Source organism: Melozone crissalis, unplaced genomic scaffold, assembly GCF_028551555.1.
Source record: "Melozone crissalis strain CALT ecotype California unplaced genomic scaffold, PUWL_Pcris_2 ptg000012l_1, whole genome shotgun sequence".
NCBI lineage: Eukaryota > Metazoa > Chordata > Aves > Passeriformes > Passerellidae > Melozone > Melozone crissalis.
In genome coordinates, this window is record NW_026535790.1 from 3,964,022 (window position 1) to 3,985,959 (window position 21,938).

The 21,938-nt window shown below is 40.8% G+C and overlaps 1 protein-coding gene across 28 annotated transcripts in view; it reads left to right on the forward strand.

Moving 5' to 3' along the window:
• The window catches only part of RBFOX1 (RNA binding fox-1 homolog 1), a 1,176,073-nt gene that overhangs the window by 544,313 nt on the left and 609,822 nt on the right, over positions 1-21,938 (forward strand). The window lies entirely within an intron of this gene.

The window sequence follows — 21,938 nt, forward strand, 5'->3', positions numbered from 1 at the left end:
TATTATTATTTTTATTCAAAATTCAAAAAGTGGCTTTAGCTACAAATGAAAGCTAATAGACACGGAATTTTTAGCAACCCAGCAATGTTTCAGACTTTGGACTAAAAATCAAGAGAGCCCCACATCACCATGGATTTGATAATATCTTTAGCTAATCCTGGAGACTCTTTCTTTTAAAAACTCTTATGAAAAATTACTGAAGGAGACACAATTTTGGTGAAGATACCATGGTAATCTGAAAATAAAGTGATTAAACATAAGTTTAGTCAAATAGGTTCTGATTTTTTAAAAATCATGTATCTGTTTTCTATATCTTCAAAACCAGATCTTGATTATCTCATTTTGTGATGGTTTTCTCTTGTTCCAGTTACTTTTTTGCATGTAGAGATTTTAAAGGGCTATAGGCTATATTAGTGAATATCAAAGAATTTGTTAGAGAAAGTTTCATCATCTCCGTTCTGCACAGTAAAACCCCAGAAATTCTGTGCAAAGAGGTGAGGCTGGAATAGTTCAAATTACTTTGATTTACTTTAAGGTTAGATAAGTACAAATGGTTTGCTCTTTTTTTTGTTTGGTTGAGTTTATTTGTTATTGTTTGCTTTGGTTTTGTTTGGTTTTTTTTTTTTTTTTTTTTGTTTTTTTTTTTTTTGTTTGTTTTACTAGACCAATTTCTCTAATAAATTTTTTGAGATCTGAAAAGGAAAAGGTTGTATTTGTATGTTTCCCATCACTGCATAATTTTTTTGAAATTTCAGTAAAGATGGAGGAAAAAATTCCATCCATTTAAATCAGAAAATATATATAAATTTATAGAAATGCTTGTTTTTAGAAATCCATCCAACCCTCAGCACTGACTTAATTTTAGTTCTCAGAACTGTTTTGCTTTAATCCCTTTCCAGCCATGAATTAAACTGAAGAAAATATTTACAGTGCATTTACTGCATACCAAGGGAATGGCCCACACTTCCTAGCCTGGCTGGTAACTTTTGTGTTTTTACCTCATGAGGAGGTTGAAATGAATGAACACAAATGTGATTTCAGAAGGTTATGCCTGGTTTCAATGGTGCTCGTTTCAGTCTCTGCAGCAAAAGAACTGGAGGGCTTCCAGTTTATTCTCTTTTTTAGTACAGGAGATGTCATCTTTGAGCATGTTCAGCAAATTCAATATCATAAGGACTGACACCAGGATAAAATGGCATCTCCCTTGCTCAAAACATTGTAGAATATCCTATATACACATGTGGTTCTGCCTTTTTGGCATTGTTTGAATATTGGGACCTAAAGGAGGTAAAAATGTTGTATCTTCTGAGATTTCAGATCTTTGCCTGTTTAGTATTTTGGGGGGATTTTCACCTGGGTTCCTTGCAGGAAGACAGTGGTGTTGAATTTCCTGGACACCTTTATTTTTAAGTGTTCCCTTTAACAACACATAATTTGTGACATCAGGTTTTGGTTGCTTCACTGAATGCAGTTTAGTCTTCTAGTGGTTTATATTTAATTAATAATGTGCTAATTGATACACCAGACAAGTTCAAGGACACAACCTCCCCAAGGTTTCACCAGCCATCTAATTTATATGAATTTCCTCTAAGTCATGACAGTGATACTTTAATCCATTAAAACCCACATGGAAATTCAGGGACAGAACACATTTCTTAATTTCTGAGCAGTGAAGTGTAAAACTTTCAAATGTCAGTGTGTGGCATTCACATTCTCTGAAAAATTCCCTTCACCCAGGATTTTTGTCCTGGGAAGCTGGGAAGCCTCAGAGAAAAGGAAAACAATTCTTATCTCATTTGCTTCTCCTGTGTTGTGCTCATGTGGAATGTGTTTGGAGATTGTTCACCCACAGGTGATTGTTCCATTGGATTCTGCTGGGAGTTGTTTTCACTCTTTGGCCAATCAGGGCCAAGCTGTGTCAGGACTCTGGAGAGAGTCAGGAATTTTCATTATTATCTTTTTAGCCTTCTACAAGTATCCTTTCTGTATTCTTTAGTATAGTATAGCATTCTTTAATATAATATAGTATAATAAAATAATAAATTAGCCTTGTGAGAACATGGAGTCAGATTCATCATTCCTCCCTGTCACGAGGGTCCCTGCAAACACAATTCCAGTGTTGAGCTGTGCCAGCCTGTGCCCTGCTGTGGGCATGGGCAGTGTGGCACCAGATCAGGGCTCTGCTGGCTGGTGCCAAAATGCTGAGGAGGGCTCAGCTCCCCCTGCCCAGGGCTCTCTGCTGTGCAGAACTGTGAGGACACAGCCTCTGCTGGAAGTTCTTGAAGGATGAACCTGTGACTTGTTTTAGCTGTTTAATTCTTGGTGGGGATTAGGCATTGATCATTTCCATCTCTAGAGATAGACTCCATTTAAAGTAAGGGGAGGAGGGGTTTTGGAGGTTGACTTGGAGTAGCAGAGATCAAAGTGAGGTGAGGTGTTGGTCTGATTTTTTAAGATTTTCTAAGCTTTTTTGATGTTTACATTATTGTAATGAACCTTTTCTCACACTTTCTGTAAATAACTCATTGTTTTGCCTTCTTTTATGGAAGAAGAGAAGTTTAATATACTACTAGCTTGTCCAGTGTCATTGGAGAGGTGGCACTGTCACCCTCCAATCAGCTGTCACTTTTGGAAAACTATAAATATTGAAGTCAGAAAACAAAAAAATCCCTTTTTTACCTTGGAAAGCACAGCGAGTCCGTTGCCTGTTGTTTTGTGTCCTATAGTGACAGTGAGGATTGTTCAAGAGCTGTCTCTGTGCTCCCCTATAACAGTGCTGAGCTCTCTACAGGGCTGTAACCACAATCTGGCAATCTCAGGTGCTTTTTGTGAACTTCTCAGAAGGTCAAAATCTTGCCCTCCTCTTTGTCTTTAGGAAGGATCTGTGCCCCCTTGGTGCCCTTATTTTTTAAGTTTTCCTAAGCCTTTTGATGTTTACATTCTTGTAACGAACCTTTTCACACACTTTATGTAAATACCTTCTTGTTTTGCATTCTTTTATGGAGGAGGAGAAATTTGATGGGCTGTTGGTTTGTCCAGTGTCATTGGAGAGGTGGCACTGTCACCCTCCAATCCACTGTCCCTTTTGGAAATCTATGAATGTTGGAGTCAGAAAATAAACTTCCCTCTTTTCTACCTTGAGAGCAGCAGTGTGAGTGTGTGTGGTGTTATTTCGTGTCCTACAGTGACATCCCCTCTTACACAAGTCTGGAAGGGGGCAGTGAAGCTGAAGGACGCCACTCAAGGAATGTTCAGGAGCAGAGTCAGACAAGTCCATCCCTGCCACAGCTGGTAGCCAAGGAGGATGCTGAAAAGAAGGGACACTTGTGCTGAAATGTCAGCAAAGCTGGGATTGAGCTTTGTGGCTTGCTTTTAAGGACAGTCTTTATTAACTCAATTCCCTGAACTGGTTACCAAAGTGGTAACAGCAGCAGTTGTCTCTGCTTGGAGCAGGAAGGACTTTTCATAAAAGTTAATCTTCCCTGAGCAAACAAATTTTAATCTGTGGGTTCCATCATCTTCTGCTTTTTAATAGTATTGCTCTTTTAATATCACTTCTTTTCTAACAAGATCATACCCTGCTCCCTTAGGCCATGTTAAAAAGGTCAGTCACTGAGTGGTGTTTTAATTTAAATAAAGAGTGAAAGACAGAGTGTTTTTGCTGGAATACTAAAAGATCACCTATTTAAATCTTCCTTTTAAAGTCTGTTTAACTATCTTTCTTTGAGGCTTTTTCTATGACCTTCAACATAATTTAAACTTAATTTTTAATTCATTATTCATGCCATTAAATACTGAAACCCGTTGCTTGCTGCAGTTTATTTCTCTATTAAATGCATGTGTTCTGTTGGTTTTGTTTGGTTCTGTAATGAATTCTGATGCACTGGCATTTTAAAATACAGTAGAGAAGAATGATTATTTTAAGTAGTAAAAAACCTCAATGTTTAAACAGTGTATTACTTCAACAACGTTATTTAAGGTGAATAAGGGGGTGGGGGAAATACAGGTTGAACTTAGGGTCTCTTAGCTTGATAAATCAGTGTAAATGCCGCTGTCCTGTGCTGCCCTGTGTGGCTGGGAATGGGCTGCCCTGAGTGTTCCCAATCTCTGAGGTGCTTCAGCTGCACACAGCAATAAGTGTGGCAGCTCCACTGACACCCTGACACCTGCTCTACATCATTGTTTTGGCTTCCCCATTTTTTTCTCACTTGGTAATTGAGTTTCATGGCTTGGTGCAGGAGATGGAATGAACTGCAGATAGTTATGTTATTATAGATTAGCCATAGTGATACTGGGGTTTGTAGAGACCTGATATGCTGCAGGAAAGCACCCAGAACTAATATCACCGAATAAAGGAAATAAATTAAGCCCTTAAAATGATGTATTTTCATTGCCAGGGAGCAGTTTTTTCCACCCCTCCTGAAGCTGATGGGCTGGTATCTCATTTGCTGTAGCCAAGTAGGAGCTGCACCCTTGCACAGCAGTGTGAAGCAGATACACAGATTCTCATCACTGCAGAACACATGCACAGTAATTTTTTTGTTGTCTGTCAGCATTCAGGTACTTTAGTAATATAAACTGCTTCTATATCTTTCCTCACTTGATTCAATGGACTAAAGCATGGCACATTCTCAAGCAGTTGGGTAAATAAGGATAAAAATCCAGTGTTCTGTTACTGTTGCTTCCCTGAGTTTTTGTCTGGCAGTCATTAGCAGTACAAGTTTATTGGAGAAACTTTTGAAGAGGATACAATGCACTGTTAAGGGGAAAAAAGTGCCCAAAATCCAAGGTTAAGTTGTAAGAGTGACGTAGCAGAGCTATAATATTTTACAGTGTTCCTTTGAGGATTTTTTAAAGCAGAGGATAGAGAGAAAACATTTACCAAAAGCACAAAGTTTCCCCAAATTTGGCACAGCTCTGTAGGTGGCAGGAGCGCTGATGCCGTGACCCTGGGGCATTGTCAGCACTGTCACAGTGACCTGAAAACCTGCTGGGTACCCCTGATCTCCCTGATCCAGGGGTGACGTGTCCCTGTACCTCTGCATTGCCACAGAGGTCCCCGAGTCAGGGGTGACATGTCCCATGCCAGTCCCTGATCCATGGATGACATGTCCCCGTGGCTCTGCATTGCCATGCAGGAGCCAGGGTGAAATATATATATGAATATATATATGAATGTGAAATAAATATATGAAATATATGCAGTAATCCCGCGTAGCTCTGGATTATCATGCATGTCCTGCTCCAGGGGTGACACTGTGGCCCTGGATGGCCATGCAGGTTCCTCTGTGACACTGTGCCTCTGGATTGCCATGCAGGTACACTGTTCCAGGGGTGACACTGTGGCTCTGCAGGAGCCAGAGGTGACACTGTGCCTCTGGATTGCCATGCAGATCCTGCTGCATGGGTGACACTGTGGCTCTGCATTGCCAGGCAGGTCCCTGTGTGACACTGTGGCTCTGGATTGCCATGTCCTGCTCTGTGTGTGACACTGTGGCTCTGCATTGCCATGCAGAGCTCTGTGGGTGACACTGTGGCTCTGCATGGCCATGCAGGAACCAGACCCAGGGGTGACACTGTGGCTCTGGATTGCCCTGGAGGTCCCTGTGTGACACTGTGGCTCTGGATGGCCATGCAGTTCCTGCTCTGTGTGTGACACTGTGCCTCTGCACTGCCATGCAGTCCCTGTTCCAGGGGTGACACTGTGGCTCTGGGTTGCCATGCAGTCCCTGCTCCCTGTGGCTCTGTGGTCCCACACCAGGCCCTGCTGAGCCAGCAGAGTGTGACACCCCTGCCTTTTCCTTGTCCCCATCCTGGAGCACACCCAAGGACATGCCCTGTCTGACTAGGACACCCAAGGACATGCCCTATCAGACCAGGACAGCTCCCAGAGAAGGACAAGGCCCAGCCCTGCCTGTGCTGTTTGAGCAGAGAATCCCAGCCCCTCACGGAGCTGGTGATGTCTGTCTGTCCCTCAGCTCCACTCAGCTCCACTCCCAGCCAGCCCAGGGGCATTCCCAGCCTGTCCCAGCAATCCTGGGCTGCCAGCTCCCCCTCCCAGGGCCCTTCAGATGGTGTCCCCTTTGCTGAGCCACCCCCAGCGTGGCCCTGCCATCCCCAGGCTGCCAGGGCAGATTGATGGGCTCCACAGCTGTCCCCAGTTAATGGAATCCATATATTCTGTCGCCCTGCAGGACCTCCCTGGGAAATTACCTCCCCTTTCCTTGCTCTTGGAGAAGAGTTATTGTGTGGGAGCCAGACTGGGATTAGCTGCTTTTATCCACAAGACAGATCTACATATATCTTCATTTTTTTCCCCTTATTTTTTAATTTTATTTTATCCTCTCCTTCCTTTCCCCCCTCTCCTTTCAACATCTCACTGTAATTTGTGACAAGGTTAAATTTTTGTACTGCTGGTTGAAACACCACATTAGGGCACAATTTGAACAGCATTAGTGAAACACCAGCTCTCTACTGGTACATATTTCTTCATTCTCAATTCTGTTTGGAAAAATATAATAATGGATAGAATAATCTGCTAATTCTATCCTGTAACAGATGGAATGTGTGTCCTGGACCATATGGCTGCTGGTTTGGGCTGTTTGGGATATCCTGTTGCTTTTACCATATATGTTTTTGCTTTGGAACTTGCTGGTGTGATGTTGAAGCACATACATTTCCATTCTTCACAAGTTCTTAATTAAAACCACTCTAACTGTGAAATATAGCTAGATCTAGGGCTGCCTGGGATTTGTGTAAAGCTTTATATGAAATATATGCAGAGATCCACTTTATTGGGTGTGTAGACAGAAGATAAAAAAGAGCTTTCTTCTTATGTATATTTTGAGTTTATTTTAGTGTCATCAGTGCAAAAATAATTCTGTTTATTTTGCTAAATGATACTGTGCATGTGCTTTTCTCAGTTTACACAAAAGTAGTATTTGTGGAAAGCTTAAGATAAAAATTATCTTTCAATTTGTCAGAGAAATGAGTCTCCTGTTTCTATTCCAAAAAGCCAAGATGGATAATCTGGAACTTGTGAAGGGGCCCATATTAAATTAATTCTTCACAAAATTTTTGTGTATTGATGAGCTGAGGCTTATTAAAAAAACTTGATTATGTTAAGATAGCGTCGCTGTCTTTGTGAGATTCACAAGTTTGTTTGATAAATGACCTCCCTTGGGATTCTCAGCAGAGAATTTCAGAGCTGGAGTGATTTTACAGCCCATTGCTGGTGCTCTGATTTGTGTTATTGTCCTTGACAGGGGAGCAGTGCTGGGGCACAGCCATGACCTTTATGTAAAGCAGCTCCTGTCACCTGGTTGGGTTTGCAGCAGGGCAGGGCTCCGCTGCTGCCAATCCTTGCTACATGTGGTGCTAAAAAACACATTTTGGGGATTTTTTTGTCTTTCTTTAGTTACAGCCAAAGCTCAGGGCAGAGCTCAGCTCCAGCCCATAGTGCAGCCAGCCCAGGGGGTGCAGGGGCACCCCAAAGCTCACTGTGTGACCCTAAACCTTACTGTGTGACCCCAAACCTCCCTGTGTGTTCCCAAACCCCACTGTGTGCCCCAAACCTCACCGTGTGCCCCCAAACCTCACTGTCTGTCCCCAAACCTCACTGTGACCCCAAACCTCACTGTGTAACCCCTCAAACCCCACTGTGTGCCCCAAACCTCACTGTGTGACCCCAATTTCACTGTGTGCCCCCAAACCTCCCCTTGTGCCCCCCAGGCCCTGCTGAGGCAGTCTGGGGTTGGGTCCTGGGCTCACCTGAGTGGGCAAAACTCAGAAAGGGGAATTTCTGAGAGTGATTATTCCATCTCTTTATCCATCTCCTGCATGAGGAACCCACACTGGGGCTCTTCCTGAGCCCACACTGATGAGTTCCAAATACCACCTCTCCGTGGTATTCAATAGGTTCTTTTTTCCTTGATTAATTAATAGAGCCTCTTTGCTGTGGCTTTTCCTAAAATTGAGTCTTCTCTTTGCTATGATACACTCAAAGCAGTCAGAGGTGCAGAATTCTTCTGAATAATAAAATTCCTGCTTTAGTCTAAATTTATTTTAATTTGTATTGTGGTAATGCTGTTTGAAAACAACAGTCTTTTGAGTGACTTCTGTCAGATTTAAAATCAGTAATTTAAACAAAAGCAAAACACTTTTTAAAAAGATAAATCCACTTAGAATCTGTTATGAATAAGAAGCTTGACTAGGCCAATATTCAAGCAGCAATCAATTTATTAATTAATATGGTAAAGTATGAGCAACACAGCACTGGGTGCAATGGGGGAAGTCTTCCCTCAAACTGCATACCCATAGTTGAGGCTTACAGGTATTTATAGGGGTGCTCATCAGCTTTCCCAGCAGTTTCTATTCCAATTTTTACTCATCAGCAGTTTCTATTCCCAATTTTTACATCACAATTCTATACACTATTGCGATTTAGTTTTACTCAGGATGTATCCCAAAAGGAGCATCCCCAGGTGGTGCTGGTCTGATTTCCAAAAGAAGGAACACGAATCCCATCTGGTGGGGTCCAGCTCCCAAGATGTGGGTCCACCTTTTAATTGCAGAGACTATAAATCTCATAACAGTGATGTCCAGCTTCCCTTGGTTGAAACCATCAATCCTTGACTTGATGTTCATCTTCCTTTCTCAAGCTGCTTTTCTCTGTTTTGTTAAGGTGTGAGATAAGCATGTTTCCTTTATATATATTCCAAATCTATAGTTTCAAGGATACAAGCAATATTCTAAAATTATACTTCAAAAGGTTGTTATTGCAGAACTCTTAAAGGCTTAACTACAAGCAAAGAGCAACATCCCTAATGTTTTAATTCCAATGCTCCTAAAACAACCAGGGTTGATTGTGAACAAAGATTGGTTCAAAGGCCTTCTTCCATGCTTTACTTTCCTCAGTTATTATTAGAATTTGCAACTGTCCCATTGTTGGTCTCCACACATATGGCAATCACACATACCCACATTGCCTGTATGTGCCTGACACCAAACACAGCTTTGTATTTCACAAATCCCTTTAGAAGTGTGTGGTACACTGCACACAGAACCCTTAGGCCCCTCAGCTTCAGCATTTGTCCAACATGAACAAATTTTCTCCAGCATGAGCCTGCCTTTAACTGAGATGGAAAGTCAGTATCACTCTTTGTGTCTCTAAATGCTTTATTAAAAGTGTATATTTCATGTGAGCCTTTGCACCTACAGAGACTTTTCTTCCCTAGATGAATTGAAATGGTCCACACATGGATATAGAAGCTATTATTTTCCCAGCAGGATGTTAAACTGCTCATCAACTCTTGCAGAGCCAAAACACTCAGGAAAACCACGCAGGTGAAGGAGCTGCAGCTCTAATAACCACGGGTCAGCACTTCATCCCCAGCCAGGAAATCCCTCCCCCCTTCAAAGAAGCTTTGCTCCCAAGACCTGGACACTTTATGCTGCAGAGAACTGTTTTACAGGGGGCTGGAAATCATCAAAAAAGGCTCCACTTTTTTTGCTGAAGCAGGCACAGATGCTGCCTGTATCACAAACCTGCTCTCCAGGTAGGATCTGGCTGCTGCTGCTGCTTTCTGGCTTTATTTTGCAGGGTGTTGCCAGTTGCTAACACCCCTGCACCCTCCCTCTCTGACTCAGACCCCATTAGTGTGATTGGAAAGGCAGAAAGAGGAAATCAGGTCTATCAATGTGGAAATACATTTCTATCAATATGGAAATACATTTCTCAGTGTCGAGGAGGATTTGCTAAACTGGATAACCCACTTGTGCCAGGAGTTATCCCTAACTGTACATTGAGAAAACCTGATAATTCATATTTCTTCTATTTTTATGTGTTTTTTTTTTATTTTTGTGGTTTGTTTGTTGGTTTTTCCTCAACTGTATAAACATGTAACAATGCCTATTATGAAAACTACAATGATTTTAAATTAATAAGATTGAAGAGAAAAGTGGATTAGATTAACCCCAAAGAAATGGCGCTGAGTGTTTGGACAGGGACTTTTCATGGACACATACTGATAGGATAAAAGGGAGTTGGCCTTAAACTGGAGGAGGTTTAGACTGGAAATTGGGCAGGAATTGTTCATGGGGGTGCCAACAAAAATGTGAAATATCTATAAATCCCCTCCTCTCCAGATTATAAAGCTGTAAGTGAGGCTGTTTAAGGCAAGATTTCTCTTACATGTGGCTTATTTCAGACTTAAATACTTTCAGTAACTTTTTTTTCAGTGTCTGAATCTATCCTCTTCTGAACATATTTGACTAGATCTGCCAAGTTCTATGTTTTTCTGGGAATACAAGATGCCCTATGCTATTAATCTTTTTACAGCAATGATTGACTCAAATGGTTTGTGGGAAAAGGAGGAACAACATATTTAGTAAAGATCTCTGGTAGAGTTAATTTGTCTCCCTGTGGCTCTGAGACGTGCAATTCAGATTTCTGCATGCTGTGGACACCCTTGTCAATGTATTGATGAAGGCCTGTGGGAATACAGCAGTTTTAAACAATATTTTAAAGCAGAAATGCCAGAGTTCTTCATATGGATGATCTTTTTATTCTCAGCAACTGTAAAATGCAGCAAAACTGGAGAATATTTTATTTATGTTTTTAAACAATACATGAATTTTCAGGATGCTCATTAAAATGGGAAATAGTAAATGATGAAAGGTTTTATTTAATGGAAAGTAAAAATGTCATGACATCACCAGAATATATTGGAGAGCAGGAAGCAGAGCAGCTCTTGCCCAGAATGTTGATGAGCTGCTCAGCCTTTCTCCTGCACGTAGGAAGAATGTATTTATGTATTTTCTCTTTCTGTTGTATGTTGTTATATATTTATACACAAAAGTGGATAATGCAAAAGAAGTTATTTCATCAGTAATGTCCAAGAACGGCACACCAGGCTGGGAGCAGCTGAAATTTGTTCATTAAAAGTTCATGGTCTGTTGACCTTTTCTCGTTCAAGCCTTGTATTGAGTCCACTCCTTATCTCTGCTGTGCATGGCAGATTGTTTAGCATATTTCTTGTGTAGAGAGTGACTTTGAGTGCCACAAGGACCTCACTTGGCACTTGCAGGCATAAGCAGAATGTGTTTGAAAATGTTGCTGTGCTCTCTAGTGGATAATTTAGTTATAAGTGCCTAAGAAATTAGTATCAACAACAGTTACCAATTTATATTTCACTTAACGGAAAGACCTTCAGCAGAAGGGCTCTGCTCAAGTGCAGGGCTGTGTCTGCAGGGAACACTCACAGGTTTTACTGCACACATTTCATTTCTGATACATTCAGGGACAGACCACATTCTGTAGAAGCTTTTTTGTAAGACTGGTTTTCGATGTGCAGGCAGCAAGAGGGTTTTATTTGCCAGCCTATCTCAGATGATGGGAGATGAGCTTGCTCCACATCTTGTTGTTGCCAAGAACCTTGGCTGGCCCCTCAGGCACCCAGCTGTCAGTGTTTGAGGCTCACCTTACCCCTCAAATTCTGGGTTTCCAGAACAAGGAGCAGTGCTTGCCTGCTCCTGGCCTGGGATGGTGCTGCTGGTGCTGAGACTCTTTCCTGGATTGTGGGAATCTATAAAATTAGAGGGTTTTGAGAAAGTTGTAAAAGGCAGGCCTTAGATACAGCAGAACTGTGGGTAGAGCTAAAGCAGCAGTCATGAGATTGGTCAGCAGAAAAATTATTTAAACTGTAGAAAAAGCAAGGGCAATAAACAATGGCCTATCTATTAACGCTTGTCTAGAATAACTCTCTAAGCTACAGAAAAGTTTATATAGCAAGATATTAGGAAGGTTAAAGCTTAATAATGTGTGTTGTGTTTTAAGGCTTACAAGCAGGCATTGTATTCTAAATAAGCAAGCATTGTTTTAACCAAAGGTACGTGTGCTTGTAGTGGCTGGGTAGAACTACTGTCAATGTGCTTTTGCTTTGTGTGATTGGTCAAGAAGCTTATAAACTAAGTTGTAACATTAAGTTTTTTTGCCTGCTTCCTGGGATGTGAGCTGCTGGCATCTTCCCATTGTCATAACCATGTAATGAGACTGATGCTGAAAAATAAACACCCCAAGGCACATTCCACAGTAGCCCTGTCTCGTTTGCATCTTTGAATAACCCCCCTTGCTGGTGTCACTGGATCAGTCGGTGAGTTTGCATCTGGCCTTCCTATCCCCATCCTTATTTCCTTTAGTCTGTTCAAATCCTTGCACTCTGGTTTGTATCCTTCACTCTTCAGGCAATTATTTTCCACCTCTATTCTCTCCAGCCCAGCCACCATCTCTGGTAGCATCCCTGATAGTTCAGTGCTGATTTACACTGTGACTGAGGCTGCCATTCCCATTGTCCTCTCCTTCCCTTGGCCTGTCAGTTATTCATTGAAGGCCTGCCATTTCTGCTTATCTGACTCATTTCCAGCTGCATTAAATTTATTGAGCTTATTATTGTTTGAAGATTTATATACTAGAGTTGGCAGAAATAAAAATGTCCTTTGTGGGAAAACTTGATTTCTGGTGTTCTACATGGCAGATTGGCCTCTTTGATATGGGCCCAGAGCTGTGTATGAAGATGTCTGGAATGGTGAATCATTGTTCTAATGACCAAATAATTGGAGAAGCAGATTTGGATCAAATGACATCCTGTCCTATTTCACAAGAAAAATAATTTGGTTTGATTCTTCATTGAACTTCTATTGTCAAGTTCAGCACTGAAAAGCTGTTGCAAAATTTTCCTCATGTTTCAGTGGATGTTTTCACAGAATTCCTAAATCTGCTTGCAGTTGTAGCTGTCTGCATTTCTGCCTCTGTGTGCAGGTGCATGGGGAGTAGTTCAGGTATTACTGAGTTGTGCCCAGGCAAGTGATTTCGTATCTCCTTGGATGTGGTAAAAATTATCCCATTTTGTGTAATTTTATTGCTTTTTATCAATAGTGTATGGAATAAGACTCATCCAGAGAATTAAATCTTGCTGTATTCTCAACAGCTCTCCAAGTCTGGATTTGAAGTAGATTTACACTTTTTCAAAGTCTTGATGCAAAGATATTTCCCTTCATCCACATGCCAGTCTCTCACTGTTCCAGGTGACTCAGTTTTGACTGTTCAGGTACCTTTTTTTCAGTCTTCTGTTTGCAAATATGCAAACAAATTGAATAGGAAATAGGAACTAGAATCTAGGAACAAGTTTTCCCTTTGTTGGTGTTTTTCTCCTCCTTGGTTTTGGCATTTAGATGAGATTTAATTTAGTTTCAGGTTTCACACCAGATTTCAAGGTAATGATGAGTTTTAATTTTACATTTGTTGTTCCATGCTCTCATAATAACAGTATGAATCTACAATTTCAATAAATGCTGCACAACTCCACAGGTTAGAAAACAGTTTATTTGCTTGGGGGGATATGTAGTTATAAAACATAAACAAATATGGAATATTTTATTCTCTTGAAATATTGGTAAGTTCTAAGGATGTAGATGGCGCAACCATTTAAAAGTCTTAGAAGGGCTGTGTTGGAAATCTGCGGATAGGTGTGACACTTGGAAGGCATTTGTGTCATGAGGAGCAGCTGAAGTCACTGTGTGAAGTTGGCATGAAATAATAAAACTGCCAGAGCAGAGGTGAGGTGATGCTCACTCACTTCTCTAGGTGTGGAAGTTAATAAAAATAACAGAATCTTTAAATGGTGTTCCAAAAATCATCCTGCTCTGGGTTCAATTAGTGAAATCACCCAAACCCCACTGCTCTTGGAACAATACAAAAAAGACTTAATGATGTGTGAGAATTCACAAGAATGCAGGAAATTTTCTTTTCTGTTATAAATTAAACTTTACTCTTCCCATTTCATTAAAAAGTGATGGCACTTTATTGCCAGAGCCTTCCAGCCTGTTGTAAGCTACTGATCTCAACAACCTCTCTACAAAATATTCCTGACCATTGTAGCTGGCATTGTGATTCAAAAAACATCTCTGGTGCTTTTCTGTTTTCCAAATAATCACAATCAGGTTGTGCTGTACTTGCTTGTCTGTTAAGGATATTATATATATGTGATAAAAATATATAGATAATGTTTATTCAGCGCAGCAAAGGTTCAGGTGAGCATCACTGGGGCTTGGGGGTAATTTGGTTCACTTGTTTTTCTTGTATTCTCTGTTTCATTGATGGAACAATGATGAACAGTATTTCCTTTAAAAGTCTCAGCAAATATATTAGTTTGGAAACATTTCTATGATTTTTATAGATAGGAATATAAAAATATAGATATATCACAAATATATATATCTAAAATTATAGCCTCCTAAATCTTTTTGGGGTTTTTTTGAACTTTCCACTAGAATGAGACATGACATACTGAAGCTTTGAGTAATATTTTATTGCAATGCAGTAAAAAGTTGACTTGCAGTTTTATTATTACTGTAATTTTCATTCAAAATTTTATATCCACAAATTAATTTTTTTTTCAGTTGAAGTCAACGTGGAATATGTTTCCCTGACTTGTGTCCTGAATTTTGGCTCTTTCCTTTATGTGCTGTTCAGAGTGTGGATGCCATTTTGTTTCCGAGGTAAAAGTAACACTTAATAGTGTTTTGCAGCCTTTTAGTTTGTCTTCTGAATGGGTGCATTGAGGGTTTTCCTAAAGAGAAGAGAGGGCAGCGCAGGCTGTCAAATTCTATGGACCTCTAGGAGTGGTGGCATTTGGTGGGAACATTAGTTCTAGGATCAGGAGGGGAAACCCACTGATACTGGGATGGAATAGTAGTGCTGACTCTTTGTGTGCTTTTAAAAAGAAGCCTGATCTCTCTAGAAAAGCATGTTAAGTGGAAATTGGTGCCTGGAGGGAGAGATATGGGTACAATATTATGGTGAAAGTGCAGTTTCCTATTTCCTCTCTTGGAATCTGGAGTTTCCTTTATTGCCAGCTCTAGCCCCGTGTGCTGCGCTGTGTCTTTATTCCAGCATCAGGCTGAAGAGCTCTCAGTGTGCAAAAAATGAGCTTTTATTTGAAACCTGAGTTTGCATTTCTGCCACAGCCACACTCTGTGTGCCCCAGCATCAGTGCTGGGAGGGTGCTGGCAGCTGGCACCGAGCTCCAGCTGCTGCCAAAGCACATCTGCCCAGCCTTGTTCCACCTGGGCCAGCTCACTGTCCAGGAGAGTGTCAGCCCTCCAAATACCTGGTCTGTTTTCCCACACTGTCTGCATTTTAAGAAGTTCATGCTGATATAGATTCCTCAGGGCCATATGGTAGCAACAGTTGGGGAATGATTGGCATCTGACTCCACTGACTCAGAATGCTGAACAATTGCTTTATTAAACTGTACTATATTACATTAGTACTATACTAAATTATATACTAAAGAGATACTAAAAAAAACCGCATGACTGTCTGTGGAAACCCAGAGCACTGGGAATATTTCCCTGTCTGCTTTGGGATGCCCTGACCCCCAGGGCAGCACTGACTTTGACCCTCATTCATGGAGAAAGTTTCCTAAACTCCAGAATAGACCAGAATCCACTAAGGTATGAAATAGATTGTAGTGTATGTGTATCACATAGTGAGAAATTGAAGTTCTGGGATTTTTAGTATGTAGTGGATGGAAGCAAGATGGAGGGCACAGGGTGTCGTCCTGGGTTTCTCCTTCATGCTTCTTCTTCCTCCTTCTTTATGGGTTTGGGTGGCATTTTGTAATTGGGCAGAAAAGTCCTCATTGATGGGCTCTGTGGGATCAGTTATTGGGTTAAAAGGGAAAATAATCCAAGTGTCAGCTCTTAATTGGACCTTAAGTTTAGTCTTAAAAGACCTTGTACGAAGAGATTGTTGGCCATTTTGTGCCTTGTAATGAAAAGCTGCCAAACTCACAGTAGTGAGACTGTTTTACTGATAAGAAACAACAAACACTTGAGTCCAAACATGAATTAGTGTCTCAAGTGCCTTCAATCCAGACCTAGAAAAACCAACGAGTGGTACCACCACTACTGTCTCCAGACAGCCAGGACACAGCTTTGACCCAATTGGCCAATTAATACAACCAACCATCACCAGAATCCAATTACCAAATCCCTTCAGGTAAACAATCTTCCTAACACATTCCACATGTGCAAAAACAAGAGGAGCAGAGAATAGCGATAAGAACTGTTTCCTCTTTCTCTGAGGTTCTTTGCTGAGGTTCCCAGGAAATATCCTTGGGAAGTTGTGCCTTCCTACTCTCTCTGAAGAGAGCTGTGGCTACAACAGCCACATTTCTGGTGCTCAGCTTCCAAGCTCTGTCTAGAGGGAATTGCTGCAGACTACCAGGTATGAGTGCCAAAAAAATTACCTTATAATCATAGAAATGTGTTTTATCCATACTTCAGTTATTCCTGAGTTTCTGTGAGCCCCATCCCTTTCAGCCACCCAAAATGTCCAGTACACCCAGGCATAGGGAGTTGTGAAGCAGCAGAATACACAGTGTCCTCTTCCTTTTCCTGGTTTTAGATCCTGAAATTTGTTTTTCATCCTACAATCTCATGAAAGGTAGAAAGGAGCTGTCCATCTAAGTTTTACTTTACTATATTGTGAGGGACACTGTGGCATGCCTGTGTTTTGAGATTCCTGCCATTGATACAGAGAAACGAGAAGGGAAATATCTGATGAACTTGTTTTCCTTGCCTCTCACGAACAATGTATGACAGCTTTGAGAAATCGTGTTCAAAGGAGTCATTATGGTGCTGTTTGAATTAGTGAAATAAAAGTAAAGACTTCTTATTTTCTAACAGCTTATTTTCCCAGTGGTTGTCCAATAATAACCAGCACTTCAGTCACAGGGGCAGAGAGTTCACGTGTCATTAGCACACTCTGAAAGCTGTAATGCCTTTTTGATTTATTTTTTGATTTACTCATTTTCTTGCTCTACAGTTTGGGGTGAAACCCTTGCAGTCCTGAAGCAGGAAGTGCCAGAGTGCTTTGCTGCTTTGGCATTCCACTGTGCATCCAAAAAGGAGAATTCTTTGAGGAATGGCACAGAGGATGTTGTTGCTATTGTGATTATTGAAATTATCCCACAAGTTTTGTGCTTTTTGATGGGTACAAATTAGTCCTGTGATGGGTAAGCCTTGGAAATGGGTAATTCTGAGTTAGAGAAAAATTTTTGAGTTTTTACTTACCAAGATCTGCTGTTGCTTTGTGATCAGTTGTGCTTTGGGAGCATTAAAGCATTGCAATGAGAACTCTGCTTACTAAACCGTAACAAAAAATTTGTTCCACTTTGAGATTACTTTTCATAAAATGAAAACCCAAATGAAAAGTGCTCAGAGTATTTACACTTCAAGTGACCTCAGCACAATTCGCAGTTGTTCAGCAGGAAGGAAAAATCTCCAAGTTCTGATGTTCTAATTTATCTTTAAAAAGATTCCACAAGACAAATAAAACCACTTATATTCATTTTTCTGCCTCGCCTGCTTCCATTACTCAGTAGTGAACAAGACATAAAGGTGATCTGAGCCTGAGAGTTTAACCAGAAATAAAATACAGGAATGTATCCTGGCCCTCACACTTGGGTTGTATTTTCCTTTAGAAAATTCTTTCATGTGCTTGTGGGATATCAGAGATAATGATGTGTTGAGTAGGGGCAATGAAACGAGACTCTCAGTCAATAAATTTGCTCAAAATGCAAGCAAGTGAAATAATCTATTGTCTGGTGGAACTGTTCTATGCAGGTACATAGTTCAAATCATTTCAAAGCTTAGGCTCCAACAGAAATTGTTGGGTTGGAGTATAGCACACCAGAAATTAAATGTCATTTATGTCTCTATGCAGGAATTTAGGACAGGGAGAAGAATTGCATTGAATTGAAAATTTTATTCTGACTCTTATCCTAAATTTACTTTATCTTATCCTATTAATGCTGAACTCATAACCATTCTTGTAGGAGATTTCTATTTAGAACCAAAAGTAACCAAAGGGCATTTTTAGCAGCAGAATGAACTTCCATGAGAATTTTTAAACCTGGTAATGCTTTTTTTTTTTTAAAGTTCAAAAGAGAAGATTTTTTTTTTATTATTGTGAACTTCCCATTACATATTGGACTGTCTGCTGTAATGTTGATGTAGTCAGTGTAGTCCAACAGGTCTGGGTTAGTTCAGCTAAAAACTCATAGCAAATATTGACTCTTGAAAAGGGTCTCTTTCTCAAAGAAGACTTAAATGACCCAGCTTTATTTTTTTAAAATATTTTAATGTATTTCTACATTTACAATATTGGGATAGCAAGAATTATTTCCCTTCACAGTGGCATTTGCTTACAGTTTTTGAGTCAGGACCAGAAACCTTCTGCTGCCTTAGTGGTTTCTCCCTTTTCTAGACTCTTTTCCTGCTATTTTGCATGCAAATCCTGTGCTGTCTGCAAGCTGGGCCATGGATGGGTTTTATGCACAGAAAAGTTCTTTAATGACCTGTGTATCTCCAGATTTATTAAGTGACTTGGAGTGCCACTCTATCAAGCCATTGTATCCAATTAGTATTTCTCTCCCTTACAGAAGGATTTCTTGAAAAATATTTGCAGTTTATGAAATTATATCTGCAATTATATAGGCTTTTGGGTAATAACAAGTATATTTTCATTTTTCAGTACATTTTATTGTGCTTTGTTATGAACTGTTTACAGCAGTTCTCGCTGGCAGGGGAGAGGAGAGAGGGAGGGCAAATGGAGCTGAGTATGGAGTAAAACCAAGGGAAATCTCATATTAAAGGTTCACCAATGAATCTTTACAGAGTTTATGCAAATCCAGTGGGTATTTTATGAAAGTGTTAATGAGTGTCACATCCTGATTACTGCAGATTTCCCCTTGCATTTCCAACCACACCAAATCCAATGGAAACTGCTAAAATTAACACCATGAGTTCACAACATTTTGTCAGAAAAACGTGTGAAATTTGTTTTTAAAATATTGTGCACTCATTATTCTTGGAAACATCTTACGTGGATGTTGATATAAACTGTCCTGTGTGCATGACAAACTTAGCGTTGGTGTCCCTAAATCCTTCTAGAGCGCTGTCTATTTCTGAGCTGTGTTTTGCATCTCACTATAAAGCAAACTCTATAATTAACTGCCCTGGCACTGAGGATCCTGTGGGAATGTGTTTGTTTACCAACAGCTACCAGGAGCAGCCCTTTTTGCCAAGCACATGAATGCCAGAGTGGTTTGGGTTGGAAGGGACCTTCAAGCCCATCCCATCCCACCCCTGCCATGGGCAGGGACACCTCCCACTGTCCCAGGTCACTCCCAGCCCTGCCCAGCCTGGCCTTGGGCACTGCCAGGGGTCCAGGGGCAGCCACAGCTGCTCTGGGCACCCTGTGCCAGGGCCTGCCCACAGTCGGTCAAGGATTTCTTCCTGAAGGACCGTGCTGGTCCTTTTGTTGAGCCTGAAGTGGGGCCTGGGATGTGTCAGGTGACTTCAGACTCATTGATTTAGTTAATCTCAAAAACTGAAAAGTAAAAAATTAAATTAAAAAAAATAAAAATAATTTTGTTCCCCTTTACGATAAGAGTTATTGTTAGGGTTTGAGCACTCCAGCCAGCTAACTGCCCTGTGTTCCCATTCCCTTTCCTTTTGCTGCATGGGCCATCTCTCCTCTCAACCTCTCTCTCAGCTTTTGCTGGGTTTGAAGTTTTGAGACAATTTCATGTCCCTTTTGCTCTATTTTGACTCAGCTTGGCAAACATATCCTGTCCTTACAACTAAGCCAAAAAAGCTCTTACAAGTCATGAGAACAACCAAAATCCAGGAATTTGGGGGGAAGGAGATTTTCCTACCACCACTCCAGGACACCACTGGCGGGATGGATCACAATGTGGCACCAGGCAGTTGGGCCTTTTATGGATCTTTTATGGATCTTTAATTTCTCTGACAGCCTGTTAATATAACCCAGAGTGCTGTGTTTGGATCACAATGAGATCACAATGAGCCTGTTTATTTCCAGATACGTAGTGCCATCGTTCATTTGCACATTAAAGGGAACTTAGCTCCAAGAAGAAAAATTCGAGGCTACAGAAGCTCTGTGATTATTGTAATGCTAATCTGTATTCAATCCCATGTATGTGTCACATCTTGAATGCTTTAAAAAATTAATTAGTCAACTGTGTTGTGGCACAGATGAGCGGGAGCAAGGGGCTGCTTGCATGCACAAGCTGTGACATTCTCTGTGCCAGCAGGACTTTAAAGGAGAGAAGGTCCCCAAGAACTGAGCTGGAGGTGGTCTCAACCTCTCAACCTCTGCCTTCTACCTGATAGTGCAGAAATTGTGGCATTTGTGTTGCTGTGTTATATTAAGTGATGAAAATATGCTTAAATTATCTCAAATAACAATCCCTATGCTGCTTTATATCCTGTATTTAGAAGATATTTAAGTCTTTGCATTCATTTTAGGAGGAAGTAAACATAATGCCTCTAAAGCTAGTGACAAAAGTCTCACTGGTGTGTTCTGCAATCTGGAGAGCAACTGCAAAGGAAAATAGGTGGAGTAAAAATAAATGCAGCTGCAAAATAAAGATTTGTTGTTAACTAAGAATAAAGGATAGGCAGTTACCCATTTTCTCAGCAGAATTCTATCTCCATCCATCTCGCAGGGCTGCCCAGGAGTATTTCTTTGCCTATTTTCAGGGCCGAAAATCTTCTAGAAATCTCTAAACTCTCATTCTCTTTTCTTTGCTCAGATCCCTGTGGGTAGGAGCAGGCACGTGTCAGACTCACTTACGGGGGCTGTGCTCACTCTGCTTTACTGAGGGGGCAAAGGCGGAGTGAAAATTGTCAATTCTGACTCCTCTGGGGCTCTGTGCCTCTAGGGATGGCTGGGGAGCCTCGGTGCTCCCTCAGTGCCTTCCAGCTGGGGCTGGGCAATGGTTTATATTGAATTTATTTGATGTTCTGAGCAGCACTCGGGGCCCTGCTCTGTGCCAGAGGCTGCACTTTGCCATTTGGAGGCGTTGCCTTGCACAATTTGGCCTCCAAGGGGAAACACTTCCAGGTTTTTTAGGTATTTTCCATTTTCCGTTGTGTTTTGGCATTTCCCCACCCTGGTGGGGTGAGCAGTGTCACATCTGCGTTTTCCTGGTCATGGGGCTCTGTAGACAAATTAACCTTTTGCAGTTTTATTGAGGAAACAATTTGCATTAATGCTGTGGGAAGGAAAAAGTATTGCAGAATTGGAAGACATTTTGAATTCACAGCATAGTAAAAAGTTGCTTTTTCTAATTACTAAATTTTAAAATGTGATTTGTTTGGAAAAAACACCTAAATGCAGACCCAGATTACCTCTGAAGGACATATAGAGATATTAAAGTCCATATTGCAGCCTTTACTAGTAATCCCTGTTCCTGTGGCAATGCTGCCTGCTTTAGGAATGCAAATTCCTGTGACTACTTTAGCATTTCAACAGGGCTGTGAATATGTATAAGCACAGAAGGAATTATTTTGCTTCAAGACTTTTTCAGAGACCTGTTTGTTCTTCATGTTGGTAGATGTGTTGTTACCTTATGTTTCACATTAAACTTTGCAACAAGCTCAAAAAAAGAATCAACAGTCTTGAAAGCGAATGCTGCTGGTAAATGGTGCCTTCCTTACCCTTGACTAAAATGCAAATTTTTTTCTTTGATTTGGTGCTTCTTCAGAAACTTTGCTTTATTTTAGGGCTTTGGATAAGTAATTCTTTTTTGAACTTGACCTCCTAAGCAGCAGTGGCTGTGCAAAATATCCCTATCCTGTGGAATGTGAATTTTTGCACTTTACAGGGGGGTAAGTACAGGCATGGCTGGTTATTTTTATAGCAGTTTTCATAGCATTTCTGCAGGAAACTTTTTTTTTGTGGCAATGTTTGAAGTAACATTTATTACAGCAATACTGTTTTAGTTGCATCAAAATTATTTTCCTCTGCTATTTTATTGATGGTATTTCATTTCTTGTTTCTGAAT